Source organism: Ictidomys tridecemlineatus, chromosome 4 (genome assembly GCF_052094955.1).
Source record: "Ictidomys tridecemlineatus isolate mIctTri1 chromosome 4, mIctTri1.hap1, whole genome shotgun sequence".
In the NCBI taxonomy this organism is placed as follows: Eukaryota; Metazoa; Chordata; class Mammalia; order Rodentia; family Sciuridae; genus Ictidomys; species Ictidomys tridecemlineatus.
In genome coordinates this window covers 129,922,897-129,943,140 of record NC_135480.1, presented here as the reverse complement: position 1 = coordinate 129,943,140, position 20,244 = coordinate 129,922,897, and the positions used below count along the sequence as shown (strand labels likewise).

Here is a 20,244-nt window from a genome sequence, read left to right as displayed (position 1 = left end):
GGAAATCCTTGAAATGAAAGATACAATAAACCAAATTAAAAGCTCAAGTGAATCCATCATCAACAGAGTAGACCACTTAGAAGACAGAAAATCAGACAATGAAGATAAAATATACAATCTTGAAAAGAACAAAAACCACACAGCTCTAATGGAAAGAAACCATGAGCAGAACATCCAACAAATATGGGATAGCATAAAGAGACCAAATTTAAGAGTTATTGGGATACAGGAAAGTACAGAAGTCTAAACCAAAGGAATGAGCAATCTGTTCAATGAAACAATATTAGAAAACTTCTCAGACATGAAGAATGAAACAGGAATCCAAATCCTAGAAGCCCATAGGATGCTGAATGTGCAAAATCACGAGAGATCCACACCAAGACTCACTATAATGAAGATGCCCAACATACAGAACAAGGAGAGAATTTTAAAAGCCACAAGATAAAGGAAGCAGATTACATGTTGGGGTAAACCAATTAGGTTAATGGCTGATCTTTTAACACAGACTCTGAAAGCTAGAAGATCCTGGAACAACATATTTCAAACCCTGAAAGATAATGTGCTCCAACCAAGAATCTTATATCCAGCAAAATTAAGCTTCAGGTTTGAAGATGAAATACAAACCTTCCACGATAAAAAAAAGTTAAAAGAATTTGCAGCTAGAAAACTGAGGCTTCAAAATGTCCTTGGCAAAACATTACATGAAGAGGAAATTAAAAAAATAACAATGAAATCCAACAGTGTGAAGTAGTACAGTAAAGGAAAATCTAATCAAAGAGGAAAAACAAATCAAGTTAAATAACTAAAATAAACAAATATGACTGGAAATACAAACCATATCTCAATAGTAACCCTAAATGTTAATGGCTTAAACTCACCAATCAAAAGACATAGGCTAGTAGACTGGATTAAAAAAAAAAAGATTCAACAATATGCTGCCTACAGGAGATGCATCTGATAGGAAAAGACATACACAGACTGAAGGTGAAAAGTTGGGAAAAATCATACCACTCACATGGACCTCAGAAGCAAGCAGGGGTGTCTATATTCATATCAAATAAAATAGACTTCAAGCCAAACTTAATCAAAAGAGAAAAAGAAGGACACAACATATTACTCAAAGGAACCATACAGCAACAAGACATAACAATTATAAATATATATGCCCCAAACAATGGTACAGCTATGTTCATCAAACAAGCTCTTCTCAAGTTCAATAGTCAAATAGATCACAAAACAATAATCATGGGAGATTTTAACAAACCTCCCTCACCATCTTCTTTAGAAGATCACTGGACAGATCTTCTAAACAAAAGTTTAATAAAGAAACTATAGAACTCAATAACACAACTAATAACTTAGAATTAATTCACATATATAGAATATATCAACCAACATCAAGCAGATACACTTTTTTCTCAGCAACACATGGATCCTTCTCAAAAATAGACCATATATTATGTCTCAGGGCAACTCTTAGCAAATACAAAGGAGTAGAGATACTACCATGCATTTTATCTGATCATAATTGAATGAAATTGAAAATCAATGATAAAATAAGAAAGAAAAATTCCTACATCACATGAAAAATGAACAATATGCTACTGAATGAACAATGGGTTACAGAAGACAACAAGGAGGAAATTAAAAATTTCTTAGAGGTAAATGAAAACTCAGACACAACATATCAAAATCTCGGGAACCCTATGAAAGCAGTACTAAGAGGAAAATTAATTGTATTGAGTTCATTCCTTAAAAGGAGAAAAAGCCACAAATAAATGACCTCACACTACATCTCAAAGCCCTAGAAAAAGAAGAACAAATCAGGAGCAAATGCAGCAGAAGGCAAGAAATAATTAACAAACAGGAAGTGGGCTCTCAGAGCTCCGGACCCCTCTCAGAAAACATCCAGAAAAAATGACCCATTGGTTTCATAGGAACCCTTTAAAAGCTATAGCTCCTGTCTCTTAACTACTATGGTGTGGCCGCTGGTCCTCCTGCTTCAAAAATTTGCAATGACTTGAGAACATCCAGGGTATGACTCCTTAAATTATTCACCGATTTGAGCTGTAATCCAGAAATGATGAAGAATGCAGCAGATTCATACTTTTCACTCTTAGAAGGTTTCATAAATTCACTGGATGAATCTACCCAGGAAAGCAAGTTGCTGCGATATATTCAGAATTTCAATTGGACTGATACATTACAAGGACATGTTCCAAGTGCCCAGCAGGATGCTGTTTTTGAATTAATTTCCATGGGATTTAATGCAGCTCTTTGGTATACCAAATATGCTTCAAGACTGGCGTAAAAAGAAAACATAACAGAAGATGAAGCAAAGGAAGTCCATCAAAGCCTGAAAATTGCTGCTGGGATTTTCAAACATTTAAAGGAAAATCATATCCCAAAACTTATTACACCTCAGAAAAGGGAAGGGATCTAGAGGCACGGCTCATAGAAGCTTATATTATCCAGTGTCAGGCTGAAGCTCAAGAAGTAACAATTGCCCGAGCAATTGAACTTAAACATGCTCCTGGACTAAAATTGCTGCACTGGCATATGAAACAGCCAATTTTTATCATTACTTAGGGTAATGATGTCTATCTCATTCCACCATCTTTTCTACCCCAATGCTCCTCCCTTTCCCTCCCACCCTTTGGCCTCTCTTGAGTTCCTCTACGCCTTCCATTCTTACCACTCCCACAACACCATTATGAATCAACATACTTATATCAGAGAAAACATTCAGCATTTGGGTATTTGGGATTGGCTAACTTCACTTAGAATTATATTCTCTAACTCCACCCATTTACCTGCAAATGCCATGATTTTAATCTTTTTTAATTCTAATTAATATTCCTTTATGTATATATACCATATTTCCTTTAGCCATTCATCTACTGAATGGCATCTAGGATGGTCCGACAGTTTAGCTATTGTGAATTATGCTGCTATAAACATTGATGTGGCTGTATCACTGTAGCATGCTGTTTTTAAGCCTTTGGGTATAGACTGAGGAGAGGGATAGCTGGGTCAAATGGTGATTCCATTCCAAGTTTTCCAAGAAATCTCTATACTGCTTTCCTTATTGGCTGCACCAATTTGCAGTCCCACCAGCAATGTATGAGTGTGCTTTTCCCCCCGCATCCTTTCCAACACTTATTGTTGTTTGTATTCTTAATAGCTGCTATTCTGACTGGAGTGAGATGAAATCTTAGAGTAGTTTTGATTTGCATTTCTCTAATAGCTAGAGATGTTGAACATTTTTTTTCATATATTTGTTGATTGATTTTATTTCATCATCTGAGAAGTGTCTGTTCAGTTCCTTGGCCCATTTATTGATTGGGTCATTTCGTTTTTTGGTGTTAAGATTTGAGTTCTTTGTAGACCCTAGATATTAGTGCTCTATCTGATGTGCATGTGGTAAACATTTGCTCCCAAAATATAGGCTGTCTATTCACCTCCCTGTTTCTTTTGCTGAGAAAAAGCTTTTTTACATTGAATCCATCCCATTTATTGATTCTTGATTTTAATTCTTGTACTATAGAAATCTTATTAAGAAAGTCAGGGCATAATCCAACATGATAGAGATTGGGGCCTACTTTTTCTTCATTAGTTTCAGTGTCTCTGGTTTAATTCCTAGGTTCTCAGTCCACTTGACTTGAGTTTTGTGCATAGTGAGACATAGGGGTTTAATTCATTTTGTTGCATATGGATTTCCAGTTTTCCCAGCACCATTTGTTGAAGAGGCTATCTTTTCTCCAATGTATGTTTTTACCACATTTTTCTAATATAAGATAATTGTAATTTTGTGTCCTTGGTCTACAAGTCTATTTTGGTGCCAATACCATGCTATTTTTTTTGTAACTATTGCTCTATAGAATTGCTTAAAGTCTAGTATAGTGATACCACCTGCTTCACTCTTCTTGCTAAGGATTGCTTTAGCTATTCTGGGGCTCTTATTTTTCCAGATGAATTTCATGACTACTTTTTCTATATGAGGAATGTAATTGGAATTTTGATTAGGATTGTATTAAATCTGTACAGTGCTTTTCATAGTATGATCATTTTGACAATGTTAATTCTGCCTATTCAAGAAGAACAAGGTAGATCTTTCCATCTTCTAAGGTCTTTTTTAAGAGAGAGGGAGAGAGAGAGAGAGAGAGGGAGAGAGAGAGAGAGAGAGAGAGAGAGAGAGAGAGAGAGAGAGAGAGAGAGAGATTGATTGATTTCAATATTTATTTCTCAGTTTTCGGTGGACACAACATTGTATGTGGTGCTGAGGATAGAACCTGGGCCACACGCATGCCAAGCGAGCGTGCTACCACTTGAGAAACATCCCCAGCCCCTTCTAAGGTCTTTTTAAATTTCTTTCTTTAGCATTCTGTAATTTTCATTGTAGAGGTCTTTCACCTGTTTTGTTAAGTTGATTCCCAAGTATTTTGGGGGGGATATGGTAGAGTTTTCCTCATTTTCCTCACAGAGGACTTGTCACTGATATACAGAAATGCCTTTGATTTATGAGTATTGGTTTTATATCCTGCTACTTTGCTGAATTCACTTACTAGTTCTAGAAGTTTTCTGTTGGAATTCTTTGGGTCCTCTGGGTATAGAATCATATTGTCAGCAAATAGTGCTAATTTGAGTTCTTCTTTACCTATCTGTACCCCTTTAATTTCTTTCATCTAATTGCTCTAGTCAGTGTTTCAAGAATTATGTGAAATAGAAGTGGTGAAAGAGAGCATCCCTGTCTTATTCCAGTTTTTAGAGGGAATGCTTTTGATTACTCTCCATTTAGAATGATGTTGGTCTGGGGCTTAGCATAGATAGCTTTTATGAGATATGTTCCTGTTATCCTTAGTTTTTCTAGTGTTTTGAACATAAAGAGGGTGCTGTATTTTGTCAAATGCCTTTTCTGTATCTACTGAATTGATCATATGGTTCTTATCTTTAATTCTATCAATGTGATGGATTACATTTATTGATTTCCATATGTTGAACCAACTTTGCATCCCTGAAATGAAACCCACTTCATTGTGGTACACTATCTTTTTGATACCTTTTTGTATGTGATTAGCCAGAATTTTATTAAGAATTTTTGCATCTGTGCTCATTATAATGAGATATTTGTCTGAAGTTTTCTTTCTTTGATATGTCTTTGCCTAGTTTTGGAATAAGAATGTTCTTAGGATGAGTTTGGAAGTGCTTCCTCTTTTTCTATTTCACAAAATAATTTGATAAGTATTGGTATTAATTCTTCTTTAAAGGTCTCGTAGAACTCGTCTATGTATCCATCTGGTCCTGGGCTTTTCTTGGTTGATAGGCTTCTGATGCGTTTTCTATTGCATTGCTTAAAATTAATCTGTTTAATTTGTGTATATCATGCTGATTCAATTTGGGCAAAACATATGACTCTAGAAATTTGTCAATGCCTTTGAAATTTTCTATTTTATTGAAGTACAAGTTTTCAAAGTAATTTCTAATTATCTTCTGTATTTCTGTAGTGTCTGTTGTGATATTTCCATTTTTCATCAAGTACAGTAGTAATTTGAGTTTTCTCTCTCCTTCTCTTCATTAACATGGCTAAGAATCTGTCAATTTGATTTACTTGTTCAAAGAACCAATTTATTGCTTTGTCAATTGTTTCTTTGGTTTCAATTTGATTGATTTCAGCTCTGATTTTAATTATTTCTTGTCTGCTTTTGTTGTTGATTTGCTCTTCTTTTTCTAGGGCTTTGAGATGTAATGTTAGGACATTTAATTGTTGAGTTTTTCTTCTTTTAAAAAATGAACTCCATGTAATGATCTTTCCTCATAGGATTGCCTTCATAGTGTCCCAGGGATTTTGATTTGTTGTATCAGTGTTCTCAATTACCTCTAAGAATCTTTTAATCTCCTTCTTGATGTCTTATGCAACCATTGTTCATTCAGTAGCATATTATTTGGACTCCAGGTGTTGAAGTACTTTTATTTCTTATTTTATCATTGATTAACAATTTCATTCTATTATGATCTGTTAGAATGTAGGGAAGTATCTCTACTTTTTTGTATTTGCTAAGAGTTGCTTTGTGGCATAATATATGGTCTATTTTAGAGAAGGACCCATGTGCTGCTGAGAAGAAAGCGTATTCTCTTGTTGAAGGATGACATATTCTATATATGTCAGTTAAGTCTAAGTTATTGATTATATTATTAAGTTCTATAGATTCTTTGTTCAGCTTTCATTTGGATGATCTATCCAGTGGTGAAAGAGGTGTGTTAAAATCACCCAGAATTATTGTGTTGTGGTCTATCTCACTCTTGAACTTGTGAAGGGTTTATTTGATGAATATAGACACTCCATAGTTCATGGCATATATATTTATTATTGTTATATCATGTTGATGTATGGTACCATTGAGCAGTATGAAATGTCCTTCTTTATCCCTTTTGTTTAACTTTAGCTTGAAGTCTACTTTATTTGACATGAGGAAGGATATCCCTGCTTGCTTCTACAATCCATATGAGTGTTATGATTTTTCCCAACCTTTCACCTTAGGTCTGTGTATGTCTTTTCCTATGAGATGAGTCTCTTAGAGGCAGCATATTGTTGGCATTTTTATTTTTATTTTTTATTTGGGTTCTAGTTTGCTAGCCTGCATATTTTGTTTGGAGAGTTTAAGCCATTAACATTCAGGGTTTTTATTGAGACGTGATTGTATTCCCAGTCATTTTGTTTATTATTGTTATTTAACTTGACATGGTTTCTCCTTTGATTAGTTTTTCCGTTAGTATAGTACCTTCCTCTGTTGTTTTTCACTTCCTCTTCATGGAATATTTTGCAGAGAATGTTCTATAATGCAGGTTTTCTAATTGTAAACTCTTTTAACTTTTGTTTACCATGGAAGGTTTTTATTTCATCATCAAATACAAAGCTTAATTTTTCTGAATATAAGATTCTTAATTGGCATCCAATTTCTTTTAGAGCTGGATATATGTCGTTCTAGGTTCTTCTAGTTTTCAGGGTCTTGGTTGAAAAATATGCACATAATCTAACTGGTTTCCCTCTATATGTAATCTGACTCCTTTCTCTCATTGCTTTTAAAATTCTCTCCTTATTCTGTATGCTAAGCATTTTCATTATAATGTGCCTTGGTGTGGATCTGTTGTGTTTTTGTACATCTAGCATCCTGTATGCGTCTTTTTTTTTTTTTCTGGATTTCCAATTTCTTCATGTTGGGAAAATTTTCTGATATCATTTCATTGAGTAGATTGTTCATTCCTTTTTTGTTTGGAAACCTATGCCTTCCTACATCCCAATAACTCTTAAATTTGGGCTTTTTACATTATCCCATATTTCTTGAGTGTCCTACTCATGGTTTCTTTCCATCTTCACTGTGTGGTCTATGTTCTTTTCAAGGTTATATATTTTGTCTTCATCATTTGAGGTCCTGTCTTCCAAGTGGTCTAATCTATTGATGATGCTGTCAATTGAACATTTAATTTGGTTTATTATTTCACTCATTTCAAGAATTTGTTTTGTTTTTTTGTTTTTGTTTTGTTTTGTTTTAGTACCTCTATCTCCCTATTGAAGTAATCTTTTGCTTCCTATATTTAATTATGTAGGTCTTTATCAAAATGATCTCTTGCTGCCTGAATTTGCTCTCTTATGTTATCCATTAATTCACAGAACATTTTAATTATGAACTCCTTCTCTGTCATTTCTGCTGCTGTGTTGGCAATGGATTCTAATAATGTAATATCTTGATTTATTTGGGGTACTTTCTTCCCTTGTCTATTCATATTGATCATCTGTCTTCCCTTCTAGCACTGTGGATCCAAAGCATTACTGTTTTTACCCTACAGGTTTATAGTGCTCGTGTAGGGTTTTAATACCTCTCCTTTGAGGGGAAGCACACTGTTAACAGATCCCAATATAAGCAATATTCAATCTTATATCAAATAGTTGCTATTAACATTTTTGTAGGGATTCCATGATGATGGGCCAGAGGAAAGCAGGACTCTATGTTGCTCCATGACCTAAGTCTCACCAAGTTGGAATACTGCATCTCAGGGACTGTAAGAGGACACCTATACAGCTGATTTCTGCAAAAATCACCAGCACTCTGACCACCATGCAGGGCTCAGAGCCTCAGCATTTGAGTAGGACTCTGGACCTCTGGCGCTAGAAATCCAAAGCCCACAGTTCTAGCTCACATAAAGCTCTCAAGTTGGGCAGGGGATGTGGCTCAAGCGGTAGCGCGCTCGCCTGGCATGCGTGCGGCCCGGGTTCGATCCTGAGCACCACATACCAACAAAGATGTTGTGTCCGCCGAGAACTAAAAAAAATAAATATGAAAAATTCTCTCTCTCTCTCTCTCTCTCTCTCTCTCTCTCTCTAAAAAAAAAATAAAGCTCTCAAGTTACTTAGCAGAATCACCTATCAGCACCTCTGAAGAACTCTAGACTGCACTTTGCTCCCACACAGGTCACTCGGCTTCTACCAGCTCACAGCACAACACCATCTCCTGGCTCCCTACACCTAACCAGACACCCCAGCCATGGAAGTAGTTATTCCATCTTGGATAAGCTTTCTCACCATTTTGGTGGGGGCCATTCTCAGCTCTCAGATTGAATCTCCATCTGGCCAGTTACCAGGTATCCAACTCCTGCCCCGCCCCGAAGCGGTGATTTCGGCACAGTGACCACTCAACATAAAAACAGTTCCCAGTTGGGTAGGTGTTCAGTGTGATCAGCACACTTCCCACCTGGTGTCAGCCTGGGTGTCAGAGGTCCCACAGGTGGGAAGTGCTGAGTGGGAAAGAGGGGATGGGACTAAAGTTTGGAGCCTAACAGAGACCAGGAACTGGGAAATCTCCAGGCAAGAGAGGGAGACAATACCGGGTGCTCAAGTCAGATGAGTAGTCCCAAAAAGAGATCTGTGAGTGGTGTCTCCCTGCAGAGCCTAGTGGGTGGCACACCCCACTTCCAGACGCCATACACCAGGATCAGTCTTCACTACCTGGTTACCTACACCATCCTGAGGGAGAGACACTAGCTTAAAATTAGAGAGCCCTACCCATTAGTTGTGAAGAAAAACAGAAAAGAAACAGATCTCTAAAACTAGCAACAACCCTAGTTTCTTATTTCATGTGTTTTGTTCTTTTCTCTTTCTCACCTATCCCTCTATCCTCCAGCCATCACATCCTCGACATATGTGAAACCAAGAAATTTGCATGAAATAGGATTTTGAGGACTGAGTAATCTGAATAATATAATATAGAAGTATTGTATATGCCCCTTTTTTCTTTCTCTTTTCTCTTCTTTCATTTTTCTTCCCCCCTCCAAATTTTACTATTTTAACACTGGAAGAAACTATAAACATTTTACAAAACTACTGATTATATTTTAGATGAATAATTGAATCCAACATTTCTGTACATTGAGACTATAGTGTAAATGTCTTAATAACAACAAATTGTTCATAGGTGGTATGTTGTTGATATTGGGATCAGTTAATATTGTCCTTTGCTACAACAAAAGGATTCTGGAACCCTATAAGAGCACTACAAACCTATAGGGTAAAAACAATAACACCCCAGACCCACAGATCACTGGAAAAGACACACAAGCAACATGAAAAGACAAGGGAAGAAAGTACCACAAACAAATCAAGACACCACATCATTAGAAGCATCACAGCAGAAAAAAAATATGGAGAAAGAGTTCAGGATATACATGGTTAAAATGTTTTGTGAACTCAAGGAAGACATGAGAACAGTGAAAGATCACTTCAACAAGGAGCTACATAAACAAATGCAAGAAGCAAAAGATCACCTCAACAGGGAGATAAGGTTTTTTAAAAAAATGGAAATCCTTGAAATGAAAGATACAATAAACCAAATTAAAAGCTCAAGTGAATCCATCATCAACAGAGTAGACCACTTAGAAGAGAGAAAATCAGACAATGAAGATAAAATATACAATCTTGAAAAGAACAAAAACCACACAGCTCTAATGGAAAGAAACCATGAGCAGAACATCCAACAAATATGGGATAGCATAAAGAGACCAAATTTAAGAGTTATTGGGATACAGGAAAGTACAGAGGTCTAAACCAAAGGAATGAGCAATCTGTTCAATGAAACAATATTAGAAAACTTCTCAGACATGAAGAATGAAACAGGAATCCAAATCCTAGAAGCCCATAGGATGCTGAATGTGCAAAATCACGAGATCCACACCAAGACTCACTATAATGAAGATGCCCAACATACAGAACAAGGAGAGAATTTTAAAAGCCACAAGATAAAGGAAGCAGATTACATGTTGGGGTAAACCAATTAGGTTAATGGCTGATCTTTTAACACAGACTCTGAAAGCTAGAAGATCCTGGAACAACATATTTCAAACCCTGAAAGATAATGTGCTCCAACCAAGAATCTTGTATCCAGCAAAATTAAGCTTCAGGTTTGAAGATGAAATACAAACCTTCCACGATAAAAAAAAGTTAAAAGAATTTGCAGCTAGAAAACTGAGGCTTCAAAATGTCCTTGGCAAAACATTACATGAAGAGGAAATTAAAAAATAACAATGAAATCCAACAGTGTGAAGTAGTACAGTAAAGGAAAATCTAATCAAAGAGGAAAAACAAATCAAGTTAAATAACTAAAATAAACAAATATGACTGGAAATACAAACCATATCTCAATAGTAACCCTAAATGTTAATGGCTTAAACTCACCAATCAAAAGACATAGGCTAGTAGACTGGATTAAAATAAAAGATTCAACAATATGCTGCCTACAGGAGATGCATCTGATAGGAAAAGACATACACAGACTGAAGGTGAAAAGTTGGGAAAAATCATACCACTCACATGGACCTCAGAAGCAAGCAGGGGTGTCTATATTCATATCAAATAAAATAGACTTCAAGCCAAACTTAATCAAAAGGGATAAAGAAGGACACAACATATTACTCAAAGGAACCATACAGCAACAAGACATAACAATCATAAATATATATGCCCCAAACAATGGTACAGCTATGTTAATCAAACAAGCTCTTCTCAAGTTCAATAGTCAAATAGATCACAAAACAATAATCATGGGAGATTTTAACAAACCTCCCTCACCACTGGACAGATCTTCTAAACAAAAGTTTAATAAAGAAACTATAGAACTCAATAACACAACTAATAACTTAGAATTAATTGACATATATAGAATATATCAACCAACATCAAGCAGATACACTTTTTTCTCAGCAACACATGGATCCTTCTCAAAAATAGACCATATATTATGTCTCAGGGCAACTCTTAGGAAATACAAAGGAGTAGAGATACTACCGTGCATTTTATCTGATCATAATGGAATGAAATTGAAAATCAATGATAAAATAAGGAAGAAAAATTCCTACATCACATGAAAAATGAACAATATGCTACTGAATGAACAATGGGTTACAGAAGACATCAAGGAGGAAATTAAAAATTTCTTAGAGGTAAATGAAAACTCAGACACAACATATCAAAATCTCTGTGACCCTATGAAAGCAGTACTAAGAGGAAAATTAATTGTATGGAGTTCATTCCTTAAAAGGAGAAAAAGCCACAAATAAATGACCTCACACTACATCTCAAAGCCTTAGAAAAAGAAGAACAAATCAGGAGCAAATGCAGCAGAAGGCAAGAAATAATTAACAAACAGGAAGTGGGCTCTCAGAGCTCCAGACCCCTCTCAGAAAACATCCAGAAAAAATGACCCATTGGTTTCATAGGAACCCTTTAAAAGCTATAGCTCCTGTCTCTTAACTACTATGGTGTGGCCGCTGGTCCTCCTGCTTCAAAAATTTGCAATGACTTGAGAACATCCAGGGCACGACTCCTTGAATTATTCACCGATTTGAGCTGTAATCCAGAAATGATGAAGAATGCAGCAGATTCATACTTTTCACTCTTAGAAGGTTTCATAAATTCACTGGATGAATCTACCCAGGAAAGCAAGTTGCTGCGATATATTCAGAATTTCAATTGGACTGATACATTACAAGGACATGTTCCAAGTGCCCAGCAGGATGCTGTTTTTGAATTAATTTCCATGGGATTTAATGCAGCTCTTTGGTATACCAAATATGCTTCAAGACTGGCGTAAAAAGAAAACATAACAGAAGATGAAGCAAAGGAAGTCCATCAAAGCCTGAAAATTGCTGCTGGGATTTTCAAACATTTAAAGGAAAATCATATCCCAAAACTTACTACACCTGCAGAAAAGGGAAGGGATCTAGAGGCACGGCTCATAGAAGCTTATATTATCCAGTGTCAGGCTGAAGCTCAAGAAGTAACAATTGCCCGAGCAATTGAACTTAAACATGCTCCTGGACTAATTGCTGCACTGGCATATGAAACAGCCAATTTTTATCAAAAATCTGATCATACTTTTTCCAGTTTGGAGCCTGCATGTTCTGCAAAATGGAGAAAATATCTTCATTTGAAAATGTGTTTCTACACAGCTTATGCTTATTTTTATCATGGTCAGACTTTGTTGGCTAGTGATAAATGTGGTGAAGCAATCAGGTCTCTGCAAGAAGCAGAAAAATTATATGCAAAAGCACAAGCATTATGTAAAGAATATGTAGAAACTAAAGGACCTGGACCAACAGTCAAACCATCAGGACATTTGTTCTTTAGGAAACTTGGAAACCTTGTGAAGAATACCCTAGAAAAATGTCAACGAGAAAATGGATTTATTTACTTTCAAAAAATTCCAACAGAAGCCCCACAGCTGGAACTCAAAGCAAATTATGGGCTGGTAGAACAGGTGCCTTTTGAATTTCCTCCTACAAGTGCTCACTGGACACCAGAAACGCTGGCTGTATTTGATCTCACCAAGAGACCTAAGGATGACAGTGCCAAACCTAAGCCAGATGAAGAAGTAAAACCTGTGAACGAACCAGATATCAAACCTCAAAAGGACACGGGGTGCTACATCTCCTAAAACACAATATGTGCTTAGAATTCTACAAGTAGAAGAGAAAACTGAGAACTCTACAAGTAGAAGAGAAAACTGTAGAACTTTGGTACACTTTTCTTGAAATGATTTCTCTGAAGCTTATAGCATAATTATTACATTCTGAGGGAATCTGCCTTTAGTTCGTTTGTTCTTGATTTTTAAGTTGGTAGGCATGTTTTTAATCAGGACAACATTTGAAAGGTTTTATTGTGCCTCTGACAGGTGTATTTGAGGGTTAGATCTTTTTTGAATTCTGGTTAGTAAGTTTCAGCTTAATGTATTATAGGCCTGAATTGTTTTTCAGGTTATGTTTTTCTATCTTCCCAAAAATGTTTATTTTTTTCTCTCATTTGATACCAGAAGAATGACAAGAATGAATTTTGAGCAGAGATGGTCTTTTTCCCCTCACCATTGTGTTAATTATAGCACAGACTTGTCATGTTCTGAGTCATTTATCTTTTCTGGTGGGGGGAAAAAGCTCTTAATAGTTAAAGATCAGAAAATGTTCCTGTGAAATCCCTCAAATATACTGGAATCTATAATTTACTCAAAAATTAGTGTTTATAAGTAAGTTGAGACTTCTAAGAACTTTTTCTTATTCTTGTATCTGCTTCATTCAGTCTCAAAAACCCTACCATGTTTTTTTTTTATAAATTCCTTTTCTAATGGGTTTTTTACTTAGAGGAAAGAACTTTGTGTTTAATGTTTATATGTAAGGGAAGACAGTAAGAATGAAGAATGTTTTTTGAAGAAGTAATATTGCATGATAATAAAAAAAACTAAACATGAATGAGATAGGATGTCCTGTTATTACACTGGTAATTACTACTTTGTTAGAGAACTTTTAGTAAAATACCTTTGTTAGCTGATTTTAGTGTACATTGTTTTTATATGGTTTTCGGATATATATATATCTCCTATTAGAATTGCATTGTTTTAGGTCAAAGGCCAAAGCAAAAATTTAGAGAACAGATACAATATAATCTTAAAAAATGGATTTAATAAGGCTGGGGATATTGCTAGAGCACTGGGTCCAGTTCCCACTGTTGAGGAGGGAAAACAATTATAATCATTTGAAACAGTTTAGTATATACACAGAACTGAGAAATAATGCATAATACTTAAACAAAATTCACACATCTGTAGATTTATCTTGTGTTGATTATTCTCCTAGAGTGTTAGATAATTTGCTATTATAAATGACACATTGGTTTTTACCAGAAATAATAAAAGTAGTGTATTTTGAGAGCTTACTATGTGCCAGTCACTGTGCTGAGCACATATATAGATACACCATAACGCACCTTTAATAAATATGTAAAATCTGCATAAAGTGTCAAAATAGGAATATATGCATTTCATTTTGAAGAATGAACAAATTATGTCTAGCTGAACCAAGATTGTGTTCAAATAAATAATTGCTTAAATCAGATATCATAGCTTTCACCGCTTTTAAAAAGCTGCATAGAAATCAAGTTTTGTTTTTTTTAATATGTGGAAATGCTAACTACTATTTTCAGTATATAAAATATTTAATATTTGAAGCTACAATTTCCAGAATACTTGGAGCAATAAATGAATACTTTTATTTTGCTGCTTATGGGAAATATTAAATTTCACTGTAAACAGTCACTACAAATTGACTTGTTTCTGTATATTATCTGCTGACAATTTTAAACAGTACTTAAGGACCTATTTATCTTAGGTACTAGTGCTTATTTAACCTAGTTACTAAATTTTCACATTGATATTTTTGTGGATTATACTACCGTGTATGAAATGGAAATATGCAGTATGCTCAGTGCTTCTGTAAAACAGTTAATACTGGTATTTAAATAAATAATTGTCAATTTTGACATGTTCAAATAGTATTTTGTTGACTCAGCAAAGGTAACATTTTATCCCTTTAATACCCCATTATATAAACGATTTTTTGAAAATGGTGTTGGAAATGATCAAATGTAAAGAAGTTGCATGAAGGCTAGGGAGAGATGTAACTGTTTGTATTAACCGTTGCATAAATTTCATACCAGGCTATGACAGCTTACGTATTGCTTCTGCTAAGTATTGTTTGTATAATGAATTATCTTTTTATTTATGAAAATAAAAGCAATTTTACCTAAAAAAAGAAATAATTAAAATCAGAGCTGAAATCAATGAAATTGAAACAAAAGAAACAATTGAAAAAATTGACAAAACTAAAAGTTGGTTCTTTGAAAAAATAAGTAAGATTGACATTGCTAATGAAGAGAAGAAGAGAGAGAACCCAAATTATTGGCATACGGGACAAAAAAGGCAATATCACAACAGACACTACAGAAATACAAAAGATAATTAGAAATTATTTTGAAACTGTATACTCTAATAAAATAGAAGATAGTGAAGGCATCGATAAATTCCTTAAGTCATATGATCTGTCCAGATTGAGTCAGGAAGATATACACAACATAAACAGACCAATATCAAGCGAGGAAATAGAAGAAGCCATCAAAAGATTACTAACCAAGAAAAGCCCAGGACCAGACAGATATACAGCCGAGTTTTACAGGACCTTTAAAGAAGAACTAATTCCAATACTCTACAATCAATTTCAGGAAATAGAAACAGAGGGAGTACTTCCAAAATCATTCTACAAGGCCAATATCATCCTGATTCCAAAATGAAAGACACCTCAAAGAAAGAAAACTTCATACCAATATCTCTAATGAATATAGATGCAAAAATCCTCAATAAAATTCTGGCAAATCAGATACAAAAACACATCAAAAAGATCATGCACCATGATCAAGTGGAATTCATCCCCAGGATGCAAGTTCGTTCAACATATGGAAATCAATAAATGTAATTCATCACATCAATAGACTTAAAGATAAGAACCATATGATCATTTCAATAGATGCAAAGAAAGCATTTGACAAAATACAGCACTCCTTTATGTTCAAAACATTAGAAAAACTAGGGATAACAGGAACTTAACATTGTAAAAGCTATCTATGCTAAGCCTCAGGCTAGCATCATTCTAAATGAAGAAAAACTGAAGACATTCCCTCTAACATCTGGAACAAGACAGGTATGCCCTCTCTCACCACTTGTGTTCAACATAGTTCTTGAAACACTGGCCAGAGCAATTAGACAGATGAAAGAAATTAAAAGAATAAGTATAGGAAAAAAAAACTTAAACTAGCTCAATTTGCTGATGATATGATTCTATACCTAGAAGACTCAAAAAACTTTAGCAAGAAACTTCTAGAACTAGTAAATGAATTCAGTAAAGTGGAAGGATATAAAATCAATACCCATAAATCAAAGGCATTTCTGTATATCAGTGTCAAAGCCTCTGAGAAGGAAATGAGGGAAACTACCCCATTTACAATAACCTCAAAAAATAAATAAGGTACTGGGAATCAACCTAACAAAAGAGGTGAAAGATCTTAACAATGAAAACTATAGAATCCTAAAGAGAGAAATAGAAGAAGACCTTAGAAGATGGAAAGATCTACCTGCTCATGGATAGGCAGAATTAATATTATTAAAACGACCATACTACCAAAAGCACTATACAGGTTCAATGCAATTCTGATCAAAATCCCAATGGCATTCCTCATAGAAATAGAAAAAGCAATCATGAGATTCATGTGGAAAAATAAGAGGCCCAGAATAGCTAAAGCAATTCTAAGCAGGAAGAGTGATACAAGTGGTATCCCTATACCAGAACTTAAACTATATTACAGAGCAATAGTAACAAAAACAGCATGGTACTGGCACCAAAACAGGCTAGTAGACCAATGGTAATGAATAGAGGACACAAAGACTAACCCATAAAATTACCATTATAATAGACTAAGGTGCCAAAACCATGAACTGGAGAAAGGATAGCATCTTCCACAAATGGTTCTGGGAAAACTGGAAAACCATATGCAACAAAATGAAATTAAAACCCTATCTCTCACCATGCACAAAACTCAACTCAAAGTGGATCATGGACCTAGGAATTAAACCAGAGATTCTGTTTCTAATAAAAGAAAAAGCAGACCCTATTCTTCATCATGTGGGATTAGGCCCCAACTTCCTTAAATAAGAATCCTATAGTATAAGAATTAAAATCAAGACTCAATAAATGGGATTGAATCAAACTAATAAGTTTCTGCTCAGCAAAAGAAACAATCTATGAGGTGAACAGAGAGCCTACATTCTGAAAGCAAATTTTTACCCCTCACATATCAGATGGAGCACTAATCTCTAGGACATATAAAGAACTCACAAAGCTAAGCACCAAAAAAACAAATAACCCAATCAACAAATGGGCCAAGGATCTGAATAGACACTTCTCAGAAGAGGATTAACAATCAATCAACAAATATATGAAAAAATGCTCATCATCTCTAGCAATTAGAGAAATGCAAATCAAAACTACTCTAAGATATCATCTCACTCAAGTCATAATGGCAGCTTTTATGAAGACAAACAACAATAAGTTTTGGAGAGGATGTGGGGAAAAAGATACACTCACAAATTGCTGGTGGGACTGCAAATTGGTGCAGCCAATATGGAAAGCAATACGGAGATTCCTTAGAAATCTGGAAATAGAACCACCATTTGGCCCAGCTATCCCTCTCCTTGGTCTATACCCAAAGGACTTAAAAACAACATACTACAGGATCACAGCCACATCAATATTTATAGCACAATTCACAATAGCTAAACTGTGGAGCCAACCTAGATGCCCTTCAGTGGATGAATGGATTTAAAAAAAAATTGGCATATATACACAATGGAATTTTACTCAGCATTAAAAGAGAATAAAATCTTGGCATTTTCAGGTAAATGAAGAAGATAATGCTAAGTGAAGTTAGCCAATCCCCAAAAGACAAATGCTGAATGTTTTCTCTGGTATAAGGAGGCTGACTCATAATAGAGTATGGAGGGGAGCATGGGAGGAATACATAAATTCTAGGTAGGGCAGAGGGGTGGGAGGGAAAAGGATGGGGCAGTAGATTAGCAAGCATGGTAGAATGTGATAGACATCATTATCCAAAGTGCATGTATGAAGACATGAATTGGTGTCAACATACTTTATATAAAACCAGAGATGTGAAAAACTGTGCTGTATATGTGTAATAAGAATTGTAATGCATTCTGGTGTCATTATTTTTTAAAAAAAAAATTTAATAAAAAAGACATTTACAGTTTGGTCACAGTGTACAGAAATGGTAATTTCAATTATTATCTACAATATAATCAGTAGGTTTTCAAAAGAATTTACAGCTTGTAATGGAGGACAATGACCTGGGAATGAAGTCTAGGATGATATGCTGAGAAGGTAGGAAGTGAGGAAATAGAATTATATCTTAGGAAGTATGAAACAAAGAAGGTTATTAGCAGGAGAAGAGAGAGGAAGTACTTTGTGGTAGACAAGTGGGAAGAAAGTAGAGTACATAAGACAAACACACATACATATTAAGAAAATTTTTAAATGTTAAAATAGATAAAATGTTTTATAAAAAATATACTACACAACTATAAAATACTGTTCAGACATCCAAGTCGTCAGAATCCTTATTCATGCAAAGTACTTGGTTTAACCTATGTTGGGGATCTGAGGGCAGGAGGATAAAGAGGTAGATGAAGAAAAAAAAATCTCAAAGGAAGAAACAAAGATTGTTTTGGTTGGAGATCAGTATCATTCCTGCTTCCCTCCCCATCCAATAAGTGTAGTGTCTATTGTTAGCTGGTATCTCCACCTTCAAAATGGTGAATGTTACCAGGGTGAGAGGATTGATCTTGGGTGCAGGACACCTGGACGTGGGGTGTGGCACCCACTAATCACTGAAGGGAGACTACACCTCAAGGATCTCTGTGGGACCAGCTCATGTGATGTGGGCATCTGGTCTTATCTCCATATCTTACTTGTAGATCTCAAAATTCCTGGTCTCTGTTAGTCTCTAAAAGGTCTATCACCCTCTCCCTTTCTACTTCCTAATAAAGGACCTTTCGCTGGAGGTCTTGTGTGTTGCCCTTTGGTGGCTGCACATCAGTTGCAGAGAGCTGTTTTGTATTGGGCAGTTACTGTGCCAATACAGTTAACAGGTGCTGGGGAAAGGGGAGAATTAGAAATTATGGGAAACTGATAAGCTGGAGTTCCAAACTGTGAATTGCCCCCACTAAAGATGATAATGAAGGTGACCCAAGATGGAGGTAGCTGCTTTTAGCAATGGAGTGTCGGGTTGGGTGGGGGGAGGCTGGAGTTGGCATTGGGTAGTGTATTCAGAGGTGAGTGAGCTCTGTGGCATGCAGGGTTGTGGCTGTCAGCTCAGAACCTGAAGATGTCCCCTGGTGCAGGCAGGCTACCATGTGTAGGGAACTATCTCAGTTGCTGCAGAGTCTCAAAATGGAGGTGACCCAGTGGAGACCCACATTGGTAGATGGGGGTCCTCACTGGAGTGGCAGGCAGAGTTTCTGCACATGGGTAGCAGCTGGGTGTCCTGTGTGGGAACAGCTCCCGGGATTTCTGCTCAGGTCGGAGGTCAAAAGTTCTACACAAATGCTGGTGCCTATGGTCCCCCTGGGGTACTGGTAGTCCTGTGCTGGCAAGTAGTTGGGGTCCTACTCTGAAGCTGAGGCCTGGAGCCCTGCACAGGTACCCCGCCATGCTTCCTGTGCGGGGTAACCCCTACAGCTCACAGAGAAGCAGTAGTCTTACTACTGGAGTCCCAGGTCATGGAGTGACACAGAATGCTGCTTCCCTCTCCTTGTTGTTTCTTTTCTAATGTGAACATATACAAAACTTTCAGCAACAATTATAAGACCTGAATGTTGAGTTGTAAAATATCCCACATCCACGCCTGGCCCCAGGAAAACTTCAAAGCAGGTGAAAATGAGTCTTAGAAATCCACCCACTCACATTTTCTGCCTCTCTTCTCCTGGAATATCACCACCAACTACTCTGAGCTGATGCTCTCCCAGCAGCCTACAGCAGCCCATTGGAGAACAGGCATATAGTCTAACCTACAGTACAATTTGTACCTGTCTGGGTAGAAGCACCATGGGACTTTGCAGGAAATTGATTAATGACAATCAGGAAGCCCCAAGAGTGAAGTTTAAAATTATAAGACTAAAAATTGGAGAAAGTGAGGTAAGAGGTAATATATTTTATTACATATTTAAATCCTCATCAATAAAGTGGGAGAAAAAAAGTATCAAGCAGGTTAAATAACTACTGAAGACTTCTTCCCAAAGTCTGCTTTCTTAC

At 36.0% G+C, this 20,244-nt stretch overlaps 1 protein-coding gene and 2 pseudogenes across 27 annotated transcripts in view; 2 read left to right on the top strand and 1 right to left on the bottom strand.

Annotated features, from left to right (window-relative positions):
• The window catches only part of LOC120889783 (uncharacterized), a 259,751-nt gene that overhangs the window by 113,457 nt on the left and 126,050 nt on the right, over positions 1-20,244 (bottom strand). The window lies entirely within an intron of this gene.
• Positions 1,868-2,594, top strand: LOC144377452 (BRO1 domain-containing protein BROX pseudogene; annotated as a pseudogene).
• On the top strand, positions 11,709-13,090 carry LOC144377247 (BRO1 domain-containing protein BROX pseudogene; annotated as a pseudogene).